This window comes from Puma concolor, chromosome B2, assembly GCF_028749965.1.
Source record: "Puma concolor isolate L17-30 chromosome B2, mPumCon1.1.hap2, whole genome shotgun sequence".
Taxonomy (NCBI): Eukaryota; Metazoa; Chordata; class Mammalia; order Carnivora; family Felidae; genus Puma; species Puma concolor.
In genome coordinates this window covers 15,976,603-15,997,844 of record NC_141671.1, presented here as the reverse complement: position 1 = coordinate 15,997,844, position 21,242 = coordinate 15,976,603, and the positions used below count along the sequence as shown (strand labels likewise).

The window sequence follows — 21,242 nt, the reverse complement described above, 5'->3', positions numbered from 1 at the left end:
ACTAACTTGCGTTAGGTGTAGGTGCTACATTTAATTCCTGTGACTCTCAGGAAGTCCTGAGATGTAGGTGCTACATTTAATTCCTGTAACTCTCAGGAGTCCAGGAGAAGGCTTATTTTAAAATTTCTTTAGTTAGCGTTTCCTCGTTTCAGAGCCTATTCAAACTTTTGTGAAATTTTACTATCGTTTAATTCAATAACGTATGACATCCTGCATTTACAATAATAATTTTAAATATTTTTATTTCATTTTATTTTTTTTTTAATTTTTTTTTCAACATTTATTTATTTTTGGGACAGAGAGAGACACAGCATGAACGGGGGAGGGGCAGAGAGAGAGGGAGACACAGAATCGGAAACAGGCTCCAGGCTCTGAGCCATCGGCCCAGAGCCCAACGCAGGGCTCGAACCCACGGACCGCGAGATCGTGACCTGGCTGAAGTCGGACACTTAACCGACTGCGCCACCCAGGCGCCCCTTCTTATTTCATTTTAGAGAGAGCATGTGCAAACGGGGGAGAGGGGGCAGAGAGAATTTCATGCTCAGCATGAAGCTGTACGTGGGGCTCAATCCCATGTCCTTGGGATCACGAACTGAGTCGAAATCAAGAGTCGGACCAGGCGCCCCAGTAATTTAAATTTTTTACAAGTCTCCTTCGTTTGTTAACACCTGCTGGGGGTTAAGTATTTTAAAAGATTTATTTCAATGATTTGACTGAACCTCAAACACAAAATCCTCTCATCTTCCTTCAATAATATAGTAAAGAGTTTTCATAAAGCCAGAAGTTTAGAAAAAGAAGCTGGGTTGGGGCGCCTGGGTGGCGCAGTCGGTTAAGCGTCCGACTTCAGCCAGGTCACGATCTCGCGGTCCGTGAGTTCGAGCCCCGCGTCGGGCTCTGGGCTGATGGCTCAGAGCCTGGAGCCTGTTTCCGATTCTGTGTCTCCCTCTCTCTCTGCCCCTCCCCCGTTCATGCTCTGTCTCTCTCTGTCCCAAAAATAAATAAACGTTGAAAAAAAAAATTTAAAAAAAAAAAAGAAAAAGAAGCTGGCTCTCCTGTGTCCTGCAAAATTTGACCTTCGTGATATTTCCTGATCTTTTTCTCCCCCCAAATCCTTTCCAAAATCCATCGTAAATAAAATAGCGCATTAGACCCCCTTCAGGAAAAGAAATTCCCATGGCCCCTTACCACGTGACTGAAATAGACATGCAACTTTGAAGACTGAGCCATATCCCAGGCATCAAGTTCTTCTATTAAAGTAGATATTCATGGCTATATCATGGACTAACCCTCTCAGAAGAACCTTTCAGAATTAGTACCTCAGAAGGGGTTACCATAACTTGGTGGGGGCGCTGGTTGAGACCTTTGTTCTTGTTCTGATGAACTAGAGGAACTTCCTGCCTCCTGTGACCTCACGGTACTCGGCTCTGCCTTCCCAGCCCAAGTCCCACGAGCTTGCACCTGCCATGTGACTCCTCCCTCCTCTCTCTCCCACCGCTTGGCTCTTAGCTGATCAGCTGTCTCTGGAGACCCCTGGCCTCATGTAGACCAATGCCGCCACCACCTCTGCATCATATATGTGGTGAATACTCAGCAAGTGTCTATTCTCGACATTGTGGTTAGTGATATAGTGACAACTGTATTTTATTACGGGGTAATAACTATCTGTTGGAAGCACCGGAGGGAAATTGGCAGTTAAGACTGCTGAGTTAATCACTGGGCAATCTTTTGTGCCCAGGATGTTTAAGCTTAAGCCTGGAAACCTAAGGCATTCGATTTTGGTTTGGTTTCATTCGGTGCTGGGTTTGTGGGTTCTTTTTGTTTTTATCATAAATACAGAGGATACGAAGTAAATATTCAAGGTGTACCTAGAAATCAAGTTAATGGAATGGGCTTCCTACCTAAAGCTAGTCCAGGGTCTTAACTACAGAAATACTTAGTATTTGGTGACCAAATTAAGGAAGGAAGGAAGGAGTGAGCTAGCTTTGGACACAGCCGTCTTATTTCAGGAATGTTGACTTAAAGTGGCACTTTTGTGGGGCGCCTGGGTGGCTCAGTCAGTTAAGTGTCTGACTTCGGCTCAGGTCACGATCTCACTGCTCGTGGGCTTGAGCCCCGTGTCGGGCTCCGTGCTGACGGCTCAGAGCCTGGAGCCTGCTTCGGATCCTGCGTCTCCCTCTTTCTCTCTGCCCCTCCCCTACTCGCGTGCTCTGGTCTCAAAAATAAACATTAAAAAATTAAAAATAAGTAAATAAATAAAATGGCACTTTTGAGAATCGCCTCACCGGTAGGTTGCAACCGCTTAGATTAAGTCGCCTACACATCTTTTCTCACTGTCCACCGGGTTTCCCTAAGGTTGGAAGGGGTGACAGTGCTAAGGAAAATAAGAGGAGAGAGTCTGGTCTTTCATAGGGCCCGAACATCGAAGATGGACCAGTGTCCCCCGAGGTAACATGGACAGTAGCCAGTGTCAAGAAAAAACAAAGCTGGACACTCAAGACAGATTTTAGTACCTACTGTTGCAGTAGAGGAGAGACCCCAGTGTAACCTGAGCTCATCTCCACGGGAAGGCAAGGCAGGAGGCCTTTTACACCCCGGGGGTGTGCCGAAAGGAAAGTAACAAAGGGCCTAGGGACGTGCCTAGGCCACCTATGTCTGCTACCCGGGTCTTCCTGAAGCTGGGCTCCTTCCCTCCACGGAGATGGAGAGACAGAGGCTCTGTGTTTCTTGATGCTTATATTTCAAAGGAATAACTTCCTTGAGAAAGACACCCTTAGGTTGTAGATGACACACATACATCTCCAAGGGACCGCAGAAGTATTTTCTGTCATCAGTTTTCTAAAGTAAATGCTCTAAGAAAAGGGAGCTCGGGAGCTATGTAGGTGTTGGCCAGAGCAAACAGTTTTTAAGTTCCTTCAACAGCCTTGAGCCTTCTCGGGAAACCCCTGAAAACAGGGTAGAGTTGTCATCGTCCTAGGAACATGGCCTTGAGCTGCTAGAAAGTATGCTAGTGTTTCCTCAGGTCTCTTACGGGATGGTGGGGTGGCGGGAATCGTTTGTGTTGAAAATTGAGTTCCAGGGCGCCTGGGTGACTCCTGGGTGACACAGAATCCGTCAGTTAAGCTTCCGACTTCGGCTCAGGTCATGATCTCATAGTTTGTGAGTTCGAGCCCCGCGTCGGGCTCTGTGCTGACAGCTCAGAGCCTGGAGCCTGCTTCGGATTCTGTGTCTCCCTCCCTCTCTCTGCCCCTCCCCTGCTCATGCTGTCTCTTCTCTCTCTCTCTCTCTCTCTCTCTCTCTCTCTCTCAGAAATAAATAAACATCAAAAAAATTTTTTTAATTTGAAAATTGAGTTCCTGTAGGCCAGGATTAAAGCCTAGTCAAGAAGAGGGCTAAGGGGCGCCTGGGTGGCGCAGTCGGTTAAGCGTCCGACTTCAGCCAGGTCACGATCTCGTGGTCCGTGAGTTCGAGCCCCGCATCAGGCTCTGGGCTGATGGCTCGGAGCCTGGAGCCTGTTTCCGATGCTGTGTCTCCCTCTCTCTCTGCCCCTCCCCCATTCATGCTCTGTTTCTCTCTGTCCCAAAATAAATAAAAAAATGAAAAAAAAAAAAAAAAAAAAGAAGAGGGCTAAGAGGAGCCTGACTGCAGTTTAGTTGAGGAGAATGTTGGTCTCCACTTTGGGAGAAACTCCAAGAGGACAACAAGATGGATGTTAGAGGGACGTTTTTCCCAGCCTCCCCCTGAGAAGCAGCACTTCTGCGGTTACCTTGGGGCCTCCAGTTACGGTAATGAGAAAAATGTCACTTCCTTATCCAGTAACAGAATTTAAGGGACTTGGGATTAAGTGTGCAATTTCTACCTGAGACTTTCTTCTTCATAAAGTCAAGTTAGGGTTTTAAGGTTATGCTGATTTTCATCTATTATAAGCTTTTTTTTTTTTTACTTTTTTTAAAAACATTTTTTAACGTTTATTTATTATTGAGAGACAGAGAAACACAGAGCATGAGCAGGGGAGGGGTAGAGAGAGGGGGAGACACAGAATCAGAAGCAGGCTCCAGGCTCTGAGCTGTCATCACAGAGCCTGACACAGGGCTCGAACTCACAAACTCTGAGATCATGCCCTGAGCTGAAGTCAGATGCCCAACCACCTGAGCCACTCAGGCTCCCCTTTAATTGTTTTCAATGTTTATTTTTGAGAGACAGAGAGAGACAGAACGTGAGTGGAGGAGGGGCAGAGAGAGAGGGAGACACAGGACCCAAAGCAGGCTCCAGGCTCCATTCCAAGCTGTCAGCACAGAGCCCAACGTGGAGCTCGAACTCATCAAGGGGTTTGTTTACTTTGCCCCTTGTCTTTTCCTCCCTCCTGCCCTTCCATTCTCCCTTCCTCTCTCCCTCCTTCCCTTCCCTTCCCTTCCCTTTTGCCACAGAAGTTGAAGGTTGCTTCCTCCTCCTTTAACATGTGAGAAAACTCTAATTTTCAAAGTTGTTTCCCTTGGGTCTTTTACAACAGGGGTCAGCAAACTCTGATGTACAGGCCAAATCCATCTCCTACCCTGTTTTTTAAATAAAGTTTTATTGGAACACCGCCATAATCACTCATTTGTGCACCATCTGTAGCCACTACGGTTAAGCTGAGTGGTTTCCACAGAGACTGTGTGTGTCTTTCCCTTTGCAGAAAAAGTTTGCCAACACCTATGCGACGTATTACAAAATGAGTTCTTTTTTCCATTATAAATATGCTTTCCGTTTGTGTGAAAAATGGAGCTAGAAGGCTTACAGAATCCAGACTTAAACTTTTGGACTCCACTGTATCCCCCCCAGCTTCCCAAATTATCATCTGAGAGATTCAACTTGAATGGGAATAATCAATCCTATCAAAGCTTCGAGAAAGGGACCAAGTGCATAATAGGCAGCCAAGTTTCCTCACAAACAAGGAACTTTGGCTCACAGATATTCTCAGCGAAGCCACAGTTCTCCCTTAATTGTGGAGAAATTGTATGGATACGTGTGTTTTTTGAAAATCAAAACAACCACAATAACAAACCTTTCTTTCTCTGAAAAAAATATGGAAGCTTTTCTCTTATTCATCCTTTCCATAAGATTCATCCCAATTTTCCTCTATAAGGAAATCAAGTCTTATAATCCCAAAGGGTCAAAGAAGGTCTTTAGTTTGTGATATGATTTCTGTGACCTTAGGTGAAGAAACAGCAACTTTTAAAAGCTTTTAAGCTCATGGCCAAATATCGTATCTCTGGATTCTCATAATTTTCCCTCTCTGAGTTTTGACATCTTTAAAAAAAAATGTTTAATGTTTATTTATTTTTGAGAGAGAGAAAGAGAGGGAGACAGAGCATGAGCAGGGGAGGGACTAAGAGAGAGGGAGACACAGAATCGGAAGCAGGCTCCAGGCTCCGAGCTGTCGGCACAGAGCCCGACGCGGGGCTCGAACTCCCGAACCACAAGATCATGACCTGAGCGGAAATAGGAGGCTTAACTGACTGACCCACCCAGGCGCCCCATCACCACTGTTTTTAAAGATGCGAAGCTGATGGCATCACTGAGCTAATAGCTTTGACACATCATATGACAGAGTCCAGACAGTTTCTCTTCACATTCGGTCTTCGTGGTTTCACAGTGATTCATTTATTTAGTTAGCTCTGTCAGGTCACAGGGCATTTTAATAAGGAAAAGACATCAAATCGAGTTGATTGATCTGTTTTCATCACTTGATCCTATAATATCGCATAGGTACATCCTTGGGCAAGATTTTCTATTAACCTGATGATGAGACCAGCATGGCCCCTTTCGTGGGTTTGCCAGGAAGGAAGACAATGGGTTGATGATTGACATTTGCCTTTGAACACCACTGAGATCGGCTGGGTTCTCATCAGTGCCTACAGCCACGCTTCATCCCTCACTCATTCGAGCTCCGATGGTACCCCAAAAAATCAGAATTCTCATTCTCATTTGCTGCCTCGACCCAGACCTTTGCTCATATCCATCCATCCCTGGGACTCAATCCCTGGGATTGGGAAACAGCCCGACGGGCTTATGGAACAGTGTTCCCTTGGTGATGTCATGAACAGTCTCGAGCAAACGAAAGAAACTGAATTCTGCCAGTTTTATTTGTGAATTAAGGATCGCACCTTTATCAGCTTCCACTGTGCAGGCTACAGTCATTTCAGAAGTGCAGAAACGACCCACCAGAAACAAAACTCGGAAGTTGCTGTCCCAAAAGACGAACAGAGAAGGCTGAGCATCCATTTAAGGGAGCAACGTGCTACCTGCCATGTTTCCCTGCCTTGTTACAACTGTGAGGACTGATGGCCGTCTGTAAGAACAAGCAGTGCCTCAAGGAAAGCTTTGAGTGACTTTCTTCTAGAACTTCTTCTGACCTTTCTTCTCTATTGCGTATGTTAAAGAAATGTCTTCCAGGGGCGCCTGGGTGGCGCAGTCGGTTAAGCGTCCGACTTCAGCCAGGTCACGATCTCGCGGTCCGTGAGTTCGAGCCCCGCGTCAGGCTCTGGGCTGATGGCTCGGAGCCTGGAGCCTGTTTCCGATTCTGTGTCTCCCTCTCTCTCTGCCCCTCCCCCGTTCATGCTCTGTCTCTCTCTGTCCCAAAAATAAATAAAAACATTGAAAAAAAAATTAAAAAAAAAAAAAAAAAGAAATGTCTTCCTTTTGTGGCAGTTTTATTTTTCAAGCTTTCCCGTTGCTGTTAGGACACGTGTGTGACTTAACCACCCTGTATTGAAATATTCTGGGATTTCTTTTTTTCAAAGCGAATATCCAGGCCCTAATGGGTTGATTTTTCCCCCTAAAAATTAATAATAATATACTAATTCACTTCTTCTCTTTGAAAATAATGGGGAGGGGCCACCTCGGTGACTCAGTTGGTTACACATCTGACTCTTTGTTTCGGCTCAGGTCATGATCTCACAGTTTTGTGGGTTCGAGCCCCACCTCGGGCTTTGTGCTCACAGCGTGGAGCCTGCTTGAGATTCTCTTTCTCCCCCTTTTCCCTGTCCCTTTCCCTCTCACCTTGTCTCTGTTTCTGTCAAAAAAAAAAAAAAAACAAAAAACAAAAAAGAATGGCTATTTGGCCATATTGTTTTCGTCATTAGTTGGCAAACACTTGGGTGAGGTCCAGCCAAACCCAGTCCCTGTTTCTGGGTGAAGCATCGCATCATGGGAGAGAAGACTGAGGCAGAAATGAAAAAATGTCTTGTAGGCAGAAGAGGAGGGGACATTCCTAAATTGCTTGAACTTTTTCTTAGATTTGGAAGGTTTTGTTATTTAATTACAAGCGATTATTACGTGCTTCTTCATGAGCATTTCTCTTCTGCTTTGGTGTAGAAGTCTGGATGTAGCTCGATATTTCAATGTACGCATCAAAATCCACGGGACATATCTGCACGATTTCTTTCTAAATCATCTTCTCCGCCTGAAGTGACTGATTCGTACCCGGGCCAATATGCACCTTCCTCAACCTTCCTACGCATCTAAGGGTGTGAAATTATAAATTTGCGCGTGACTCTGCATTTCCTCCGGCCAGTTTGACTTTTTCCTGAAGCGGAGAGTGGTAATGACAGTCACATGGTTTATGAGTTTTGTGTGCCGGGCAGTGTGCTTGGTCTTTGTGTGTGAAACGTCACTCGATAAGTAAATAATTGCTGAACTTAAGACGATTTCAGAAATGATCGTAGTTTACAAGCTACAGAATTCTGCCCAGGAAATGGCAAAAAAGATGCTTTAGTTTTTCTGTATACACACTAGAGCCAGCCCGTCTATACGAGTTTGTTCATTTATAGATACACTGGACAAATTAGGAGGCATATGCCAAGCTTTTAACGACATAGATGGGCGTATAATGTCATGTTTAAGGGTTCACACACTGGAATCCCATGGCGTGGGTTCGAGTGTGGCTGTGCCCTTTGGGCAGGTTATGTAACATTGTGCTTTTCTGCAGAATGGAGGCGATCGTACCAACCTTGGAGACTTGTGTTGAGGTTTGCTTAAAGGACTACATGGAAAACAAGCAGAGCAGCTCCTAATGCCGAAGAAGCGTTACCATGGCAACGGAAGGGCGGGGGGGGGGGGGGGGGCGGGAGCCGTTCGCACAAAATATCCCTTTCAGGCAACCTACCTGTGCATAGTTACGATTTTTCAAATCTTCACTCCCAGTTATTAGCTGACTTTAGTCCTGACGGTAGGTATTGGGACAAACAAAAACGCCCAATCTACTGCTGTCTTTCTCTGATTTATAAAGTAGCAGGGAAGTACGATCTTAAAGCCTAAATGTCTGAATTCTGCCTTCTTCTAAAGACCTCGTTGCAGCCGCGTCGATGCGACCGTGGGTAGAAAAGCAAGCAGTGAAGCCGTTGGCATGAAGTTGGCACCACAGGCCACGCTGAACAAGGGCCCTATTATCCTTTAGGTAACAGGTGGTAGCCGGGGTATTAAGCTCTTCTGGGCAGGATTTCAGATTTCCATTCTTCAGTGCCGTGGGCAGTACGCTTCCATCATAAAGCGATCAATAATAATTAGGTGCCTGGAATGAAACACAGTACAGCATTATGCTTCCTACATCTGGAAGGAGGAACTCACATAACTAACTCTAAATCAGTGAATTTTCTTTCTGTTCCAGGGCGGGGGGCGGGGGGCGGGTAGTGATAGAGGCAGCAGAGAACACAGTTGAAACGTGGATTGTGGCCTGGTGCTGTCACATACGAAGATGACGTGTGATGACAGGCTTTCCTGCAAGGAACGGAAGCAAGCCCCCAAAGCACAGAACCTGTATTTCCGACATAAACACTGTCATCACCGTGCGTTCTCCATGACTATAGGGCCACCTGTTCCACACTTAATAAAACTGTCATAATAGGTGACACGCAGGTGAAGGGACAAAGGGACTGTGGTAAACGGGGCTCCACGTGAATTATTTTTCAGATCTTCCGGTTTATTAAATCGTGTTCTACCATGGTCCCGTCAACAGGGGGCCGATACACGGCCAAAGGACTCATTTCTTTTGTGCCCCAGCTCAGAGATCTCAGAAGAGAACGCTGATGCTTTGTGAGAATTTGATGGGGGCTCTTCTTGTGCAGACTGGGGCTTAAAGAGCTAGAACCTGGAAACCTTCCTCCGTGTGCTCCCGAGAGTTCTGCGCCAGATCCTCGCAAAATTACGTCCCCTAAGTTGCTGCTTCGTCGACACTGCGAGGTCGGACGGCAAGAGCGGTGCGTCCTGTTTCCAAAATTCAGAATCCTTCCTTCTGCAAAATTACCTGAAACTTTGTGCTAACTCTCTGCCCCCGAAACAGCCGGTCCCCGTCGTGCCGCCTGGAGATTTGCCGGCCAGAAGGATAGCTTGTCCACTCTCTCGTCTGACCTATTTGACGAAATGACGGGGAAGAGAATTGCAGCTTTCATTGCCTTACAGTCACCCTTCCTGTCATTCACAGGAGATTGTCGGCTGGCCAAGCGCGTAATCTCATTATATGGTGGCTGCGTTTTTTTATTCCCCTTCAGAGACCGTTGCAGCGCTACAGAGAGAGGCAGAGTTAGTGAGAGTGGCCTTTTATTGTTTGTTTGTTTGTTTTTTTCTTATTTCACTGGTCCGTGTTTATTTATTTATTTTTTAATTGTATTTAAATCCAAGCTAGTTAAGGGGCGCCTGGGTGGCACAGTCGGTTAAGCGTCCGACTTCAGCCAGGTCACGATCTCGCGGTCCGGGAGTTCGAGCCCCGCGTCAGGCTCTGGGCTGATGGCTCAGAGCCTGGAGCCTGTTTCCGATTCTGTGTCTCCCTCTCTCTCTGCCCCTCCCCCGTTCATGCTCTGTCTCTCTCTGTCCCAAAAATAAATAAACGTTGAAAAAAAAAATTAAAAAAAAATAAATAAATAAAAAAATAAATCCAAGCTAGTTAACATACAGTGTCATCATGGTTTCAGGAGTGGAATTGGGTGATCTGTCGCTCACTTAGGAGACACAGTGCTCATCCTAGCAAGGGCCCTTGCCCACCCCCCTGCCCACCACCCCGAGAACGTCCTTTTGATGCCTTTATTTTAGAAAGCAAAATACATTGAGGAAATGCAGTAAGCATTTTAACAGGTGCGGTTGAACAGATGGTTATAAAGCAAACCCCGTATAACCACTGCCCAAGTCAGAAAAAACACCAACAGCCTCTGTAAGCTCCCTGATGTGCCTTTCTTTTTCTTTTCTTTTTTTTTTTTTTTAATATCTTTTATTTATTTCAAGGAGGGAGAGTGAGAGCATGAGTGGTAGAAGGACAGAGAGAGAGGGGGAGAGAGAGAGAGAGTCCTAAGCAGGCCCTTTGCTGTCAGCACAGAGCCTGAGGCGGGGCTCGATCTCACAGCCCTTGAGATCATGACCTGAGCAGAAATCAAGAGTCAGACGCTTAACCTACTGAGCCACTCAGGCGCCCCTCGATGTGCCTTTCTCATTGCGGCCCTCCTCCCCACCAAAGGTAGACAGTGACTCAATTTGATTTTTTTTTTTTAATTTTTTTTTTCAACGTTTATTTATTTTTGGGACAGAGAGAGACAGAGCATGAACGGGGGAGGGGCAGAGAGAGAGGGAGACACAGAATCGGAAACAGGCTCCAGGCTCTGAGCCATCAGCCCAGAGCCCGACGCGGGGCTCGAACTCACGGACCGCGAGATCGTGACCTGGCTGAAGTCGGACGCTTAACCGACTGCGCCACCCAGGCGCCCCGACAGTGACTCAGTTTGTATTGTGGTTCTATCCTTGCTGGTATTGTAGCAGGAACAGAGTCGTGACAGCAAGGCCTTTCTTTCCAGGAGGCAACTTTATTCCTGCTGGCACCATTCTGCTGGCTTCCTACCCAAAGAACTGAGCCCCCAAACGCCCCGTGGCATCGTTTTTAAAATACATTTTCTACTTCTTTGTCTCCCCTATATAGTAACACACACAAACACGCAGTCTGATTAAGTGGTCCCCTGTTACAGGGTCATGAGGGACGTTGTCACGTACTCATGTAGCCAGGGTGCCTTGAGGTTCGTTTTTTTTGTTTTGGTTCCTCTTTCTTTTTTCCTGAGGGAGGGGACCCTACCACGGTATCTGTAGTTTTCAAGGTTAGAGATGCACCTCTAGAGCGTATGTTTAGTTTTGCCGCTTTTGAACCTGATGCAAATGGCATCACAGGATAGGTCTTTTAACTCAGCATCACTGCTAAGGGTCATGTGTTTTGGGTGTTTACTTTTTATTTTGAAAATTTTCAAACGTAAGAGAAATTGAGAGAGTTACATAATGGGATTATTGGATAATTGTTCAGTTATCACCTAGAGTTACTGAGATCTGGCCATAGTTGTCACTTCGTTTCCCTCTGAAGTATTTTTAAAAAATTTTTTTTAATGTTTATTTTTGACAGAGAGAGAGAGAGAGAGAGAGAGAGAGAGAGAGAGAGAATGAGTGGGGGAGGGGCAGAGAGAGAGGGAGACACAGAATTCGAAGCCGGCTCCAGGCTCCGAGCGGTCAGCACAGAGCCCGACGCGGGGCTCGAACTCACAGAGTGCGAGATCATGACCTGAGCCGAAGTTGGAGGCTCAACCAACTGAGCCACCCAGGCACCCCATCCCTCTGAAGTATTTTAAAGTTCATAACAGACAGTTCTAATCACGCATCTCTAAAAAATAAAGGAAAGGACCTATATAACCACAAGACCCTTATAACTCCCTAATATCTGATACCCAGTCCAGATTTGTGTTTTCCCGACTGACCCCAAAACCCTTTCATGGCTGGTTTGTTCAAACCAAGATCCAGTCAAGATCCGTGAAGAATGTAGTTTTAGCAGCTCAGCTTAAAATGAGTCCGTGATCCTGCCCTTTTCCCATACCCTCAATCAGTGGAGAAAGTTCTCGTGGGACCCGCCCGTAGGCACTTCGCCCACAGGAAAGAGGAAAACGAATCACCTCATCTCTGCTGGTGACAGGGTCCTACTCGTCTCTCTGACTGCAGAGGAAATTACGCTGTCTGAATTACTGTCAGAAAGAATCGCCAAATATCAATTATGTCAAAGCCAAAATTGTTATTTTGGGCAGATACTCCATGGTACTGGCCGGCTCAAGGTTAAAAAAAAGACTAGTTTTCCCTAACTGGGGAATGGATGGGCCGCTGGCCCATCCAGGAGCTCCCTGGGATGCAGTTCCATTCTGTTCCAGGACCACCGGAGGACAGGTAGATGGACGGCTGGTCCCTTTGCTCTATTAGGATCCTCCTGGTCGGTCACATCTTGTTTGGTTGGTATTGCAGGGTTTGGGGTTGTGTTTGATTCATCTGCCATAAAGCTCTTTATGAAGGAGTGTGGCCCTCTGCGTCCCTGCTGAGGTAAGACAGGCTGACCTCCCTGGTTCCTTTTTACAAAAGACCTCCACATTTGCCCCCTGTGATCTGGTACGTATTTAGGTCAGTATTTCCCAGAAGGTGTGCCTCAGAATGAAAGTCCCATAGTACTCCATGGAAGGATCACCTTGTCCAATGAATTTGGGAGAAACGCCGGGTTAAGCAGAGTTAAGCTGGTTGCTTTACCGTAGGTCCCTTTGTGCTAATAAGCACTGTGATACTCTCATGGAACCTGGCGTCTCCCCCAAGTTATTGTCCACAGAATCCTTTCTTCAGAGCACCTCTCTGAGTGACCGTTCAACAGAACAGACTTTAGAAAGTGCTGATTTGGAGGACTTGGATGGAATCACAAACAACAATAAGCAAACAGTGTCATCCACCCCGTGGGCCATGAAGACTTCATCCCAGCTAGCTACGCGGCATTACACAAGAACAGTGGCCGGGTTACCATGTTGGAGATGAGGAACTTTGCTCATGGGCGTCCACCACTCAGACTTCTGTAGAAGTGAATACTGGACCAACGCAGGAATCCAGATCTGTGTGTGTGACCAGGACAGTTACGCCTTAGAGTCTGTCTTTCAGATGGAATTTCCACATGGTCTGGATTTTTAGAGGGGAGAAAAGTTCTGAACGGGTCAGCCTCTCTGGAGGATCCCTCAATCTTAGTAGCCAGTTTTTAAAATTTCATTTTGAATTCAGTAAGCTTTCAAGATGATCAAGTAATTAAACCTTTTTGCCCAGTTATACACTTTTGGCAAAATGTTTGGATATTCATAGGGCTCGAATATCTTCGTTACTAAGAAGCACGATATCTGGCGATCCTACCATTTTGTTTCTAGATTAACATGACTTCTTGAATATGTTGGTCATACCATTCTGTTTGAAACTAGACATGTACAGGTGCATTCGCTTCCACTTTTCCCTCTTCTCACTATAGCATTTAGATCGACAACCTCATTGCTTTTCTCATTAATCTCCTTATTAATTTTCCTAATTTTTCTCATTAATTTCCTCCCTAAAAAAGCTGGCATTTGCCATCTGGTTTTTCAACCTGGAAGGTCTCCAGGTTTATCCTACTTCTTCAAATCCTTCCTCCCCTTTCTCTCCTTTTATATATTGTACATATAAATTTATTCTGAAACGTGAGAGTATTTTGCATGGAGATAGTGTGAATGTGGGTTGATTATGTCGTGCGGGGTTTCCGAGGCTATGATCATTGCATTATATTAATAATCGTCATTTTTCATAAGTCCAGTGGGAAGTGGAGGTCTGTTCTAGTCTCTTGAGGTTCATTCCATCTGTCACTTGGAAATTTCTAGACGAAATCCACATTCACTGGGGTTGTAAAATCTCAAAGGGATAAAAGCACTGAGTTTACTTACACATTGACTGTTTTAACAACCGAAAGTGGAAGAGTCTGTGGAGACTACTGCAGATTGCCTCATTGCTCGATTGTTTATCCCACTTGAAATTTCTAGCTCCTCCGGAATGTAATTTAAAGGCAGTTGAGCGGAGAATTCAACAGAGATGGATTATCCTAGAGGACAATCTCAACAAGTCCTTGCCTTGATACTCTGAGGAGAAGCAAATAATCTGTTCCAGCATCAATATTGCTTCCCCACCACTGGCCCTGCTTCTTCTTCTTCTTTTTTTTTTTAATAAAAAAGTGGTACTTAAAAGTTATGAAACATAAGTGTTTTTCTTCCCTCGGTACTGGGAGCACGTAAAGGATGTACTGCCCAGAAATCGTCCATCTAGCGACGTGTTCTACAAAATTCTTCCACCTGTTCCCACGCATCCTGGAAAAAAACAGGTTTATGGTACCAATGTTTGTGCGCCCCAAATTTGAAACGGACTTAAATTTCCATCGGTTGCAGATGGGTAAATAAATTATGGTGCTGGAGTCATTCAAAGAGAATGAGGTGCTTCTGTGTGTACTGATGGGGAGATCTCTAAAGCATATTGATAAATGAGAGGGAAGAAAGAATTGTAAGGTGATACGAGCGGAACGATCTCGTTTATGTTTTATTTATTTATTTATTTATTAAAAAAAAATTTTTTTAACGTTTATTTATTTTTGAGACAGAGAGAGACAGAGCATGAATGGGGGAGGGTCAGAGAGAGAGGGAGACACAGAATCAGAAACAGGCTCCAGGCTCTGAGCCATCAGCCCAGAGCCCGACGCGGGGTTCGAACTCACGGACCGCGAGATCGTGACCTGAGCTGAAGTTGGACGCTTAACCGACTGCGCCACCCAGGCGCCCCTCGTTTATGTTTTTAAAAACTATGTTTATATATGGGGGAGGAGGAGTGTGTGGGAAGGAGGGAGGAAAGAAGAGACAGAGAAATAGAGGGCAAAGGAGGGCAGATTTGGGGAGTTCTATCCAAGGAAGGAGGGGTGGTGAAAAAAGGACTTTCTTTTCACTATATTTCTTAAATCATTTACTGTGAAAAATATTTTTGTCAATGAAGAAACATAAGCACATGCAGTAAAACCTTGGTTTGCGAGCATAATTCATTCTGGAAACATGTTTGTAATCCAAAGGACCTGTGTATCAAAGCGAATTTCCCCATAAGAAATAATGGAGGCTCAGATGATTCGTTCCACAGCCCAAAAATATTCACATAAAACTGATCACAATACTGTGATATGATACAGAACCATAAAGAAAATACAAAATATAAAGAAAAATAAATTAACCTGCACTTATCTTTGAAAACCTTCGTGGCTGGTGTGAGGGAGACAAGAGAGGAGGGTTATGGTGTAGGATGACTTTCGCTATTACTAACAGAATTACTGCTACCCATCAGCTCAATGGAATCCTTTTCTTCTCATGCAACTTGTAACAAGAAGCCTTTCCAACGACCTAGAATGAAGCACAGCTTATTCCTCGCCTTCGTCTTGTCTGGAAAAGCAAAGGACTGTCTTTAGGTGCTTTGAAGTGACAAAAATACACTTGTGCCCATTGTGGGCACCTTCCAACGTCCTGAAAAATCACTGATTTCTGCCAAACGCCATGGCCTGAGACCGAGCATCCGAGCATGGGAGATGACCACCCACAATCCCTCAGTGAGAGAGAGAGAAGAACCATTGGCTCAGTTGTGATCATGTGCCATTCAATGTCATGTACTACTCATATTGCAAGACATCGCTCGTTTATCAAGTTAAAACCTATTAGAAATGTTTGCTCGTCTTGCGGAACCTTGCAGAACGAGTTACTCGCGATCTGGTATTTTACTGTATGTGTGTGTGCGCACACATGCACAAAATAAAAAGTTATTTTTAACAGATTCTTCCAATCTGGCCATTCCGTAGGGAGAGCAGTCCAGCCGAGATCAAGATGTCTGTTTGAAGTTCATTGATGTCAGGGAAGCATGGGATGGATCCTGGGCTTAGCGTACATCATATGGATAGGGAGGCTAAGAGAATACACAAAGCGGGGTGCTGGAGAGCCAGCTTCTGGTTAACTATGGCACAGACCCCAGTGCTGTCTGGGAAGAAGAACTCACCAGAGCACTTAGACTGGAACCACTCCTGTTGTTAGGGTCGGTCTCTGGGCTTCGTTGGAATTTACTGCCAAGGAGCTCTTCACCAGGCTCTGCATTTCTAAAGCATTTGCTTAAATGGGCGCAGACTTCAGAACAAGAGGTTGGAGTGTAAAGCCTAGTTTTTCCTTTGTTTACAAGCCAGAGCAAGGACAGGTGTGGGGTTTTTTTTGTTTGTTTTTGCTTTATTTGAGAGGGAGAGCGAGAGCACGTGCAGGGGAGGGGCAGAGAGAGGGAGAGAGAGACGGAGAGAGATTGAGAATCCCACAGAGCCCGATGCGGGGCTTGAACTCACGGACCCGTGAGATCATGACCTGGGCGGAAATCAGATGTCAGGCACCCAACCGACTGAGCTACCCAGGCGCCCCAGGATAGGTGTGTTTTGAGATGTAGGTTGTTATTGTTATTTAACATGTGGTGAGGCCAGCAGGTCGGAAGACAGCTGCCATTGAAAATAGGGTTTGCCACACTCACAAAGCCCAAGAGAAAGGGCCGTGTGATGGGGGGCCTTGCGGAGAAGCACCGGGGTGGGTCAGGAGGCAGAAAGAGTGGGAGAAAAATGTGGGCAAGAGACTTTGGTGTATTTCCCACAGGAGAGAATGGTCAGTGTAATAAGCAAGCTTACCTGGCTGGTTTGAATAATTTCAGCAGGCTCTGGGGCACAGGGACCGTCCCCAGTTGTCTGGTACCAGGGCCTGGGGTGATTAGGGCAGGGGGAAGTGGCCTGCGTAGTAAGAGCCCCCTAAAGGAGGTAGTTGGGGGTGTGGGCTCTGGGTTGGTTGGTTTGCACGTGGAAGGTATGTTCACACAGGCTAGTCAGGTACTGTCTGTGGGAGTTGGCTAGTCCTGGAAGAGATGGTCTCTCCAGAATCGGCAGGACCCCAAGAGTTATCTGATACTAATGTAGCATTGTGTGTGGAGTGCATTCAAATAGAAGGGAAGGGGGGAAGGGAGGAAGGAAGAAAGGGGAGGGAAGGGAAGGAAAGGAAGATACAGAAAGTAAAAGGGCATGATTAATAGATGGTGATAAACATGCAAGAGTTCTGCCTTTCAAGGTTTTCTGCATCTTTGCTATTAAGGCTGAATTTGATGGCAGGCTTTGGAAGTCTTTCTTGGATATGCTAACCTTCGATGACGGTTTTGCGGGAGCCATTTGGGGTAATTTTTGGCACAGTAATTGAGAAGTCCCTCTTCTGTTCCTTTCAGGCAAGAAGGGTACTGGAAAGTTCTTTCTGTGTATTTGGATCTCCTCAACTGACTCTTTGTTGGTAACTTCCGTCCTGTCCCCCTTCAGGCTGTGTGTCTGGTTGGGCACAGAATTTTAGCCCAGGTGTCCCTGTGCTGGTTTTTGCATGTTCACTGGCTCATGCGATTTTGTGTTTGATGTTTCACTTGCCACAGGACCACCTCGAAAGCCTGTTACGGTGTGGTCCACTTACCGCCCAGAAAAGTGGTTCTTTTCTAAAGATCCATGGAGTTGCATTGCCGCTATGTGAGCTGAATTTTCATTTTGGAGGGGGAGGGGGGGTGGACTTAGATGCCTGCTTTTTCTATTTTGGTTCTGCTGGTTAGAGCTTTAGAAAAATGCTCTTAAAAGTTTACCTTTACATTTTTTTAATGTTTATTTATTTTTGGGAGACAGAGAGAGACAGTGTGAGCTGCGGAGAGGGAGAGGGAGACACAGAATCCGAAGCAGGCTCCAGGCTCTGAGCTGTCGGCACAGAGCCCAAAGTGGGGCTCAAACCCACGACCCACGTGATCATGACCTCAGCCGAAGTCTCATGACCTTAACCGACTGAGCCACCCAGGCACCCCCTGAGCAAGTTAATTTTACTGGGACTCAGGTCCCCCTGAAAAGTGGGACCTATTTCAGAGGATTGTGGTGGGGATTAACTTAAATAACATGACCCGCCGCCCTTCTCAAAATGATCTTGGTATCCCCTGTGGGCACAGCGTCCTGTCCCGGGAAATGGACAGACCCAAAGGATGAATAAGCCATCTCTTGCCAGAATGTCAATTAAACTTGGAAACTGGCTGGGGAGGGGAGGGGGATGTATTGTTTAAATACGAGCAGATCTGTTCCGTGAGCTCCACCTTAGTTCTTAAGGACAGACTCAGTGTAGTCAAGAAATGGCACCTTTGGGGGACAGCCAGCTTCAGTCCTGCCCTCGGAGCCCCTGGCATTACTGCTTTGCCATTAGGAGCATCTCCGTGGAAGAGTGTGAGCAGCACTGAAAAGAGTCCACCATAGTCCATGCCAGTATACGTCAGTCTCAGTTAACCTCCCATCCTTGTTTTAGAAAGTATCCGGGCACGTTTCCCCGGCACGTCCTTCATATCACCTCTTGGGCATGGCCAACGTTGGGATCGCCATCTTCCCTACCACCCTGCTTCTCATCCTGTGTCCCCCACCCGAGCGATCAACAGCAGCGTCCATTCAGCTATGCACGTCAGGAACCAAGCAGTCGCCCCGGACCCCTCTCTTTCCTTCCCATCCTCCGCGTGATGCCGAGGCAACGTTGCCCCCTTCCCGTGACTCGAATGCACCCTTTGCCTGCCTCTCCGTCACCAGCGTTCTGGTGCAAGTGACCGTCATCTCCTGCCTAGACGAGGTGATCCCCTAGAACTGGCCTCCCTCCAACCCGCTTCCCACATCGACGTGGGCATTGATCTTTCAGATACCCAACTCTGACCGTTTGTTCCCGTTGTCCTTAGAATAACATGGTCCGTGAGGCCCTGCGTGGCCCAGCACCCCCGCCCCCCCCCCCCATCCCTCTGTCTACATCTCGAGTCCTCTATCTGTGCTGGTGGCTGCAGTAACATGGGTTGCTTTCTCTCCACCAATGGTGGCATGATTCCTCCATGGGGGGGGGGGGGGCAGTGCCCAGCTTGCTGTATGTCTGGAGTGTTCCCCTCAGCCCCTACGTGACTGCCCTTTGCCAAGATAACAAATTCAGCCTGTGGGTCTCTTCCTCAGAAAAGCCTTTTCTCATGGCCCAATGAGGGAGGCTGTCGACCACACGTCGGGCAGGACGTGTCCCTTTCTTTAAACAGGACTCCCCTCAATTTGTAACCCTACATTAGGTGATACTATCTGATGACCGTCTGAACCACATCTTAGTCTGCCAACTCTGTGGAAGGAAGGACCGTCCCTTCGGTCACCATCGTCTCCAGCCCCTGGCAGAGCGCCTTTCGCCACGGGCAGGGGTCTGTCGTCCTTGAATGAGCACGCGTGACAGCCGAGGTCCGCGTGGTTGGCCTGGGAGCACCCGCATTCTACGGAAAGTGCCACCGCAGTTCGCCAAGCCCATCTCTTTGCCCACCTTGCTGCAGATACTTCCTTTAACGCTGGGCGTCAGGTCCTTCCGCTGGGAAAAGCCCCCGGGAAGCCTCATTTTGTTTCAAAGAAATCTGTTCAATTTGTGGCTCAGTATAGGACGGGCCAAGCACCCCTTCCTGCGTGCCTCCCGCACGGCTTCACGTCACCCAGAGGATCTTTTCACAAAGTCCTTGCTTAAAAACCCTGCTTCACGTGGCCTATCCAGTCTTTTCCCACTGCACCACTAGCAAATCTTGGCTTAAAAGCAGGCGGAACTTCCTAACCTAGCCGCCCGCAGTTGTCTCTCCCTTCTCCGGAGGTTCCTCTTGGGCACAGAGGACGTCTCTCTACCCTCCTGCCAGCTCATCGTGCCGTCCGATACGAGTCCTAAAACTCCAGCCCCCAAAACAAGCCCTCCTCCGGTGACTCCTTCACCCACCTTTGTGGCGTGACCTCCGTACAGCCCTCCTGCCCTCACTTCGGGGGGTATATATTTCTACGTTTCCATGTTATCATTAACCTGTTCTCAGTAAGCTACACGCGAGTGCAGTCTAACCTGGTGTTTTTTTCTCTTGTCTCATATCCCTGAATTCACTAGACGTGAAGAGAACGTTAGGATATTTTAAAAATAGTAAGTCCCCAAATCTATAAAAAAGGGATTTTCAACCCTGATATGACCGAATAACCCAGTGAGCTTTTTAGTCCAATATAGGTCTTCAGGTCCTACCCTGGACCTATTAAATCGGAGAAGCTGGGGCTGAGGTGTCCGTGTTTTCTCAGAGAGGCAAAGTGACTTGACCAAGGTCACACAGCTCGTAGGTGAAAGCATCACAGTCCCCGTTTCCTTGCTTGCTTTCTAGCGTTTACTCATATTCTTTGGACTAAATTCTACTGAACTCTGTGTAATTCGTCTGTATCTAAATTTGCATAAAATTTTCCTTATTTTATAACTGCCCCCCCATAACTGTGTGTCCAAAGGATGTGGAGAGTATCAAGGTGACAGAAGCAAACAAAATAACGTCTCACCTCCTTTACCCACTGTTCACCCAGAAACAGGGATGCCAGCTGCTGGGGGGGGGGGGGGCTCTCTCGCTCGCTTCTGTGGGCTCTCCTGACCTGCCCAGCCTGGCCTTGAGCCACAAGCCTGCCCTTTGGGCGGCCACTCACCCTTCCACTCCTGGGCTGTGTTTTCACTCGAATTGCCCTCTGTCATGCCCACTGACCTGAGAGAAACGCTCCCTCTTCGCTCCTCCAGCCCCACCTGCCTGAGTGTTTGGCTCAGATGAGCAGCTGGGTCACGGTACACGTGCATTTCATAACCGGGCAGCTCACAGGTCGCTTGCCCGCTTGGGTTTGGAGCCTAAGAGAGGAGAGTGATGGGCATCTGTACCGTGGGGGTGGGGGTGGAGTCCCCCTGCCACCTGCCTCCATTTCAACCCAGAGAGTTTGCAGGAGATATTTTCAAACTTTTTTTTTTTTTTTAGTAGCTGGGAAGGAAAAGAAAAAATCCTCAGTGGCATCTATATAATCTACATAATTTAAAAAAAAAAGAAAAGAAAAGAAGGAAGAAGGAAAGGAAGGAGGGAGGGAGGGAGGGAGGGAGGAAGGAAGGAAGGAAGGAAGGAAGGAAGGAAGGAAGGAAGGAAGGAAGCAATCCCACCTACGAGGAACGTCCCGAGTCAGGGAGATACGCTGTGACACACAAGTTGAGCCGACCTTGGAGGTAGCATTCCTGGCTTTGAATCCTGGCTCTTCTTCTCAGTAGTCTTGCGGCTCTGAGGAGCTGTTGAATTTCTCTGTGCTACAGATGACAACGCCGTGAAGTGGGGTGGAATAAAATGAAATACAAGCGCCTACCCCTTAAGTAGTTTGAAGCTTGCTTTGAAGATTAAACGAAATAATCTGAGTGAAATGCTTGTTCTCCTGTCAAAAAATGTTAACAGGTCTCAGTAACCGACATTAATAAAACAGTAACTTACAGAAGCTTCTCCGGATGTTACTT

The 21,242-nt window shown here is 46.8% G+C and overlaps 1 protein-coding gene across 10 annotated transcripts in view; it reads left to right on the top strand.

Moving 5' to 3' along the window:
* Positions 1–21,242, top strand: part of PHACTR1 (phosphatase and actin regulator 1) — a 570,997-nt gene that overhangs the window by 437,056 nt on the left and 112,699 nt on the right. The gene's annotated exons all lie outside the window — the stretch shown is intronic.